Below are 7132 nucleotides of genomic sequence, written 5' to 3'. Positions count from 1 at the left end.
GTGTCCCCCAAGCTGCACTGAGGGTCTGACATTGCATCCTCTGGGCTGCCCCAAACTGCACTGGCATTTCCCAAACGCTGAGAAACAGCTCCAGCAGCATCCCTGACACCCCTTCACCCCCTACACCCCTAGCTCCTTACACCCCTAGTCCCCTAACCCTTTCCATCCCTCACACCCTCACCCCAGACCAGGCTGGAGCTGCAGGGCACCCCACCAGAGGCAGATCTGTATCCTGTTTGCTCCCTCCTCTCAAACCCTGTCTGCCAGTGCAGCATCCACTGTCTCTGGCCTGGATCCCGACCTCCAGCCCAGCTGCACAGCCCAGGTAGGAAAGCAGGACAAAGGCAGCTTTCTCTCCTCCAGCCCTCCAGGCTGTCCAGGCAACAGCAGCTCCAGGGCCCCCTGGATCGTGGCCAAGGGTGAGCAGCGAGGGCAGGCTCTGCTCCTCTGCCTTCCATCAGCTGCTCCAAGGGCTCTCTGTTCAAATGAAAACTGGGAAAAACTTTGGGTGTGAGACTCAAACCCCACAGAAAGCTGCCTGTCTCCGTTCTGGTCCCTTTGGACACGCTGCTGGAGTGGAGACCTGCAGGAGGGCTGGGAGCACCACATGTGCTGGGGCCCAGCCTGAGCCCCACTCCTGCTCTGATTTCCAGTTTTAACTCCAACCCTTGAAGGGCTCTGGCTCCAGACAGCTCTGAGATGAAAGCATATGCTCTCCCTCGGGCTCCTACTGCCAAGGAAGAGAATCTCGAGCCCAGACTTGGCTTTTCAGCATCTCTTTGAGGCTCCATTTGCCTGCTGGCTGCTCTGAGAAGGCACAGTCCTGCCAGGGGAGTCCTGCCCATTGAGGGGGAGAGCATGGATGGCTCTTGAGGCCAGTTCAGTAATGAAACACCTCCACTGGCACTGCAGTGGGTGTTCAGCAGCCCAGCAGGAGCCCCCAGGCCTTTGCTGAAGCTGTGGAAGTCCAGCAGCTTCCTGGACACCACCAACTGTTTGGAGACTTCCTTGCCAGCGTCACATTTCATTCTTCCTAAGGAAAGAAAAGAGTTTTCCGGAAACAGCAGCTTTTTAGATTTAGAATCTTTTTCCATCCCCAGAGTCGACTTTGGAAAAACAATCACAGGGAAAAAATATGTGTGATTTGAAAGCCACTGCCAGGATTGTGCTGACAAACAGCAGACAGGCAAGCCCTGTCCACCTGAGGGGAAATAAAGCAGGGACAGCTCAAACTTCCAAATGTGGCCAACCTGGGAGTGGCCAGGCTGCTTTCCTGGGGTGGGAGGGGGCACAGCTGTTCCCAGCCTGCCTCCAGCCCCATTCCCTGGGCACTCCTTCCCTTGGGCAGGGCCGCCACCGGGACAGCCCTGCACTGTCACAGCCAGCTGTGTCACCGGCTGGGACAGAACAGTGTCCCCATGCCGGCTCTGTGCAGGGTCACAGGACTGTTCTGTCCACAGCAAAGGAGCCCCAGCCTCTGCTGGGAGCTGCCCGCAGGTGCCGCAGCAGAGCTGACTCGGGGACGCCACGGAGGAATGGCCTGGGGGTGACACGAAGAGGGTGACCAGAGTGAGCACAGCACGCTCGGCATGGCTCCCACCCCTGTGGGCAGCGGCTGCCCGGGCTGGGAGTGCTCTCTTAGCACCGTGGGCACAGAGGGATGTGACAGCTGCTGGCACGGAATGTGCAGAGAAGCCCTTAGCAAGGAAGGGACGAGGGTTTAGGGTTGCACAGGGACAATGAGGTCAAAAAGGGGATTTAATTACAGGGCACAGACAGCAACTGCCCTCTCTGCTTTCAGCGAGCACCCCAGAACTCCAGACTGGCCTGAAGAGCTGCAGCACTCTAAGCCTCAGCCAAACCCAGACCAGAACAGATCTCTGACAGCAGCTCTCCTGCCCCCTCCACTTCTTCGAGGAGTGTCACACCTCAGAACAGAGATGTGACTCAGCCCCTGCCTTCAGAGCAGCCAGAAATAGAGCACGGCCCAGCCAAGGCAGAAAGCCATGGGGAAAGCAGCCCCTGAGAGCCCCCCTGGCCGGCTGGGGGCTGTGCCACCACTAAGACAAGGCTCCTCCGGGGTCTGTGCCTTCCCAAGCACTTGGAGCAGAGGGGTCCAAGGGAAAACCAGAGTTTGGCTGCTGGGGAGGGGTCCTGCCCACATCCCACCACATCCAATGGATGAAAGGTCGTGGTGGCCCTGTCACAGCAGCAGCTGTGCCTACCCCACCTGTCAGAAGCTGGGGAGGAGATGGGAACCTGAATCCACCTGATCTGGGGAATGTGAAAACCCCTGCCAGGGGCACTCACCAGCTGTGCATGACCCTTGTCACCTGGGCGGTGACACCACATCCCAGCGGGGCTGCTCTGAGCTCAGGGGACCCCAGGGGGAACCCTCTGAACACACAGAGAACACGGGAGCTGCTCCGGTGGGGATGCACAGGAGCCAGTCATGGCCCTTCCACAAGCAGAAATTCTCTCATTTTGGGGCAAAGAAAGAAAGCAGTGATTGTGTCACAGAGCAACCTGGACACATGGTCCCACAATCAGAAACTCAAGTAAAACTACTGCTGGCTGCCTGTGCCATCTCATCAGGGCCAAGACAAGTCTGTGTGATACTCAGAGGTGATAAATAAGTCCTGGAAGCCCAGGGGAATTTGTTCCTGTGTTCAGGCTTAGTCAGGAGGAAGACTCCCAGAACCCCAGAATCGTTTAGGCTGGAAAAGACCTCCAGGATCACCGAGCCAAAGCTTTAAGTGAAAGAAAAGAAAAAGAGCTGCTGAGCTGCACAGATGCCTGGAGAGCTCCCGTGGGAGGGAACAGCATCCCGGGGAAATAAATGGTCGTGGGGAGATGGCTCTGAGCAGCCAGAGGATGCCGAGGAAAGCACTCAGGGAAGGAGCACTAAGCCCTGCCTGCTGCAGAGTTGGCTCACCTGCATTTTTCACAGCTCGGGCCCCGAACTTGCAGATTTTTGCTTCCTTTCTGGACGGGGGCCGCGCTCTGTGCTCGTTATCGCCGCTGCCATCGCTCTTTATTGCCCTGTCACTGCAGCTCGGGGCCCCAGGGGACAGCAGAGGCTCCGGGCCAAGGGCAGGGGAGCTGGGCAGCCGCACAGCCAGGGCCAGGGCCGGCAGCACCCCCGGCCGTACCCAAATCCCCAGCACGACCCCCGGCACGGGAGCTGGACACGGAGCCCCGGGGGTGGCACTGGCCAGGTGACCGTCCCTTGCAGCTGCTGTTCCGCACAGAACAAAGCGAGGCAGCCCGGGCTGGTGCCGCAGCAGCCCCGGGAGGGGACGGAGCTCGCTCCCTCACCCAGCCGGGCCGTCCCTGGGGTGGCCGAGGGCCCGGCACCAAACCAAACCCACCCGGGGTCCCAGAGGGTGCAGGGCACTGCCCAGCGGGACCCCGCCGGCTGGCAGGGCAGCTGGCACAGACATTCCTTTGACAGCACATTCCTGATCTCCTGCACCATCGCTGCTCCCTCCCCCCACTCTTCCCGAGAAAAGGAACGGCTCTGCCCCCAGCCACGGCTTTCTGTCACCCCTGGCACACCATGCCCGGCCCCAGGCAAATCCCTGGGCACTGACGGAGAAGCCTGGAGAGCGGCAGGGCCACAGGAATCCCCACGCCCGGCGGTCCCGGGGCTCTTACCTTCCTCAGGGGGGGCTCGGAGGGCCCAGGGAGTCACAGCCTCCCCCGAGGGCCCGGCCAGAGCGGGGGGCACGGCGGGGTCCCGCAGGGGACATCGGGGGCCGGAGGAGCGCCGGCAGCTCTCGGGCTCTGCAGCCGCTTCAAAGCGGGCAGGGCAGAAAGGGAAGCGCCGAGTTATTTGGAGACAGCTTCCTCTTTCGCAGAGAAAAGTGACAGAGCCGTCCCCGTGCGCCGAGAGCTCTCCGGACGGGCAGGAGGCTCAGCCCAGCCCTGGCTTCAAAGCAGCCCCTCAGGTCGGGCTGCTCTGGGATGAGTCTGCGGGCCCCGGCACCGCCCCTGGTACCGGCCCTGCCGCTGGCCCGGCCCCTTCTCCGCTGCCAGCCAGCCCGGGAGGGGACGGGCCCCGATCCGCTGCCAGCCAGCCCGGGAGGGGACGGGCCCCGATCCGCTGCCAGCCAGCCCGGGAGGGGATGGGCCCTGCTCCGCTGCCGCCCAGGGAGGCTGGGAGAGCCTGGGTGCTCGCACCTCCCAACAAACAGCGTTGCTCCGGGACACCAGGAGTCCGTCCAAGGACACTTTTCCAGCCGCCCGTTCCAGGCACGGCACTTGTGCCTCTGCCAGCGCCTCCCGCCCGCAGCATCTCCCACATCTGCTTTTGCTCAGAGCTCCTGCGGCTGCCCCGGCTGCTCCTGCCCGCTGCCAGCTGGGGACGCAGCCTGGGCAGGGATCGGCGACCCCTCTGGAGCAGTTTGCGCCCTGACAGAGCCTGGAACAGGTCTGGCCGTGCTCAGAAGGCTGGCACTGTCACCACATGGGACTCTGTCAGGAGAGCAGGGCTGAGACCCAGGGCCCCCAGGTGAGGCTGCTCGGGGCTCTGGTGATGCCCTGGTGCTTGGAGCATCCCGAGATCCGTTCTCAGGCTGGCACAGTCCAGGGCTGGCACACGGGAGGGGTGTGGGGGCCCAGCAGACCCAGCCCAAATACGGAGCTGAGCGCTGCTCTCTGTGGGGTGTGGGCAGGCTGGGGTGAGGCCAGCCCTGCCCGCCTGGCTGGAGCCCCGTGTGCCCCAGGCTCCGCTGGGCACCGTGCCCAGGGCAACCCCATCCCAGGGAACCTCGTCAGCCAGCGACTGCCACGACCAGAGCTGTCCCCACCTGTGGCCATGGCCGTGCCGGATCGGCCTCTCGCCCCACTTGGTACCTAGAGCAGGGTCCGAGGCTCTGAGCTTTGCTGAGAAGTGGTTTGGGGAAAAAATCCTTCTGGAGGGAGCGTGGGAACCGCAGCTGACGCCGCATCACTTCCCGTTTCTTTTGCACGAGGAAAAGCCTTTGGTACCGCTCCGTACCTGGCCCCAGGTTTAAAAATAACCTCCTTCCTTCCTGAGTGGGACAGAAAGGCAGGAGGAGGCAGCTCGGGCTATCAGCGACCCTCGCCAGTTCCCTGTCGCTGCTCGGGTGCCGAGTCCCGCATCCCCCTGCGGAGCCGCCCGGGGCAGGAGGGCTCCGCCAGCAGCAGCAGCGATGGAAACGTCCCCGGCCCTGTGGCCACTCCCAGGGACACGGCCCCGCGGGCAGGGAGCATGGCCCGGGCACACACGGGATGATGTCTGTCCCTGCCAGGGTCACAACTGGCGCCTTCAAGAGCCCAGGGGAAGGTTTGGGGCGTCGCTGCTCAGTGGTGCATTGTCCCCTGCCTGTTCCCCTGTCCTGGTGCCACCTCTGTCTGTCCCTCTTCAGCAGGAGTTTCCCAGCGTGCAGGAGCTGTGGCACGGGCAGGACCTGCTGCGCTTTCCTGTTTTCCATGCAAATTCCAGAGGGAAGAGGGTTCTGGCAGGACTGGGGGGCGAGCCCCACACTTTGCATAGGACGGGAGGAGTGGCAGGGGCTCCAGGGCCGCTCCTTGTCGGGTGTGCTCTTGCTCTGCAGCTCTTTCAGGGCCGGGATCTCCCACTTGTCCCGGATATTTGCACTCCTCCCCTCCCAGGTGGTCACTGCAGGCCCCAAACCTTCACCATCGTGTTTTGCCCTAGAACTGGGCTCTGTCCGCCTGTGCAGAGCAGGGGGAGGTCAGAGAGCTCCCTCAGACACTGCCCACAGCACACACCCAACACCCACTCATTGCCACCAAGTCCGGAATCCCAGGCCGAAAACCCATTTCACTGAAAGGTCCTGTTGGGACCCTTCAGCCTCACCCTATCCCTTCCCCTCCTGCCTTTTCCATCTCTGCCACAGCACCATTAACCCTCCTGCTGTAGGGCCGCATTTCCTTGTGGCAGCCCATGGAAGGGGGAGGGAGAGGTTGGTTCCCCATATTTTCTGATGTAATTAAACACTAAAACACAGATGACAGAAACCCTCAGAGCAGCACAGGGAACTGCCAAATCCCCCCAGATAACATCAGCTCCTGGCCATGGAGAGAGGAAGAGCCAGGTATCACGCTGCTCACACAAAGCCTTCAGTCAGAAGGCTGGGGAAAAAAAAGGAAGAACCAAACTGAAGCAGAGAAAGAACCTCTTGCGTAGCAGGCCAGGGACAAACGAGCTCTTTGTCCCTGCAAATGCTGTGCTCTGGGATTTACAGGTATTTTGGAGCCCTGCCTGGTCACTTCTGTGCATGGGTGGGGTACAGAGAGGTTTTGAAGCACTTTGAATCTTCCTCACAGGGAAAAACTGTCTCCTGAAGTGATCTCCTGATACTCCGAGGACTGGAGCCCCTCTGCTCTGGAGCCAGGCTGGGAGAGCTGGAGGTGTTCCCCTGAAGAGGAGAAGGCTCCAGGAAGACTTCAAAGACCCTTCCAGTGCCTAAAGGGGCTCCAGGAGAGCTGGAGAGGGACTGGGGACAAGGGATGGAGGGACAGGACCCAAGGAATGGCTCCCACTGTCAGAGGGCAGGAATGAATGAGATTTTGGGCAGGAATTGTTCCCTGGCAGGGTGGGCAGGCCCTGGCACAGGGTGCCCAGAGCAGCTGGGGCTGCCCCTGGATCCCTGGCAGTGCCCAAGGCCAGCCTGGACACTGGGGTTGGAGCAGCCTGGGACAGGGGAAGGTGTCCCTGCCATGGCAGGGGTGGCACTGGGTGGGCTTTGAGGTCCCTCCCAACCCAAACCAGTCTGGGATTCAATGAAACACAAAAAGCTCATTGGAGCACTAATTGCAGAGGGGGTTCCCCGCCTGGAGAGGACCTTGGTGCCCAGGAAGGGGCTGTCCTGCCATGGGAGCAGCCACAGCTCTTTTTACTCCGGAGATCCCACTGCCACCTGAACCCTTCCCGTGAGTGGCAGCTCCTCACCGAGGTCACACGGCTGTGACACCCACGCGGGGCTGGCTCCCTCCTGCTGCTCACATTCCAGCCCCTCAGAGCCCCTCAGCTGCCCCAGGCAGTGGGGACAGTGGCAGTGGCAGGGGGACAGTGGCAGGGCGACAGTGGCAGTGCCAGAGGGACAGTGGCAGTGGGACAGTGGCAGGGGGACAGTGGCAG

The 7132-nt window shown here is 61.8% G+C and overlaps 1 protein-coding gene across 4 annotated transcripts in view; it reads right to left on the bottom strand.

Annotated features, from left to right (window-relative positions):
* PIK3R6 (phosphoinositide-3-kinase regulatory subunit 6) overlaps positions 1–3996 on the bottom strand; it is a 28206-nt gene extending 24210 nt beyond the window's left edge. For 2 of the 4 annotated variants that reach the window (XM_033518752.1, XM_015645971.3), the window contains exon 1: positions 3658–3996. The gene's annotated coding sequence lies outside the window, so the exon portion shown is untranslated. The remainder of the gene's footprint in view (positions 1–3657) is intronic. The other 2 variants (XM_015645967.3, XM_015645969.3) reach the window with 1 other exon arrangement.
* Between the last annotated feature and the right edge of the window lie 3136 nt (positions 3997–7132).

Source organism: Parus major, chromosome 18 (genome assembly GCF_001522545.3).
Source record: "Parus major isolate Abel chromosome 18, Parus_major1.1, whole genome shotgun sequence".
Lineage (NCBI taxonomy): Eukaryota > Metazoa > Chordata > Aves > Passeriformes > Paridae > Parus > Parus major.
The sequence above is the reverse complement of the archived record's forward strand: the minus strand, read 5'-3'. Positions and strand labels throughout refer to the sequence as shown.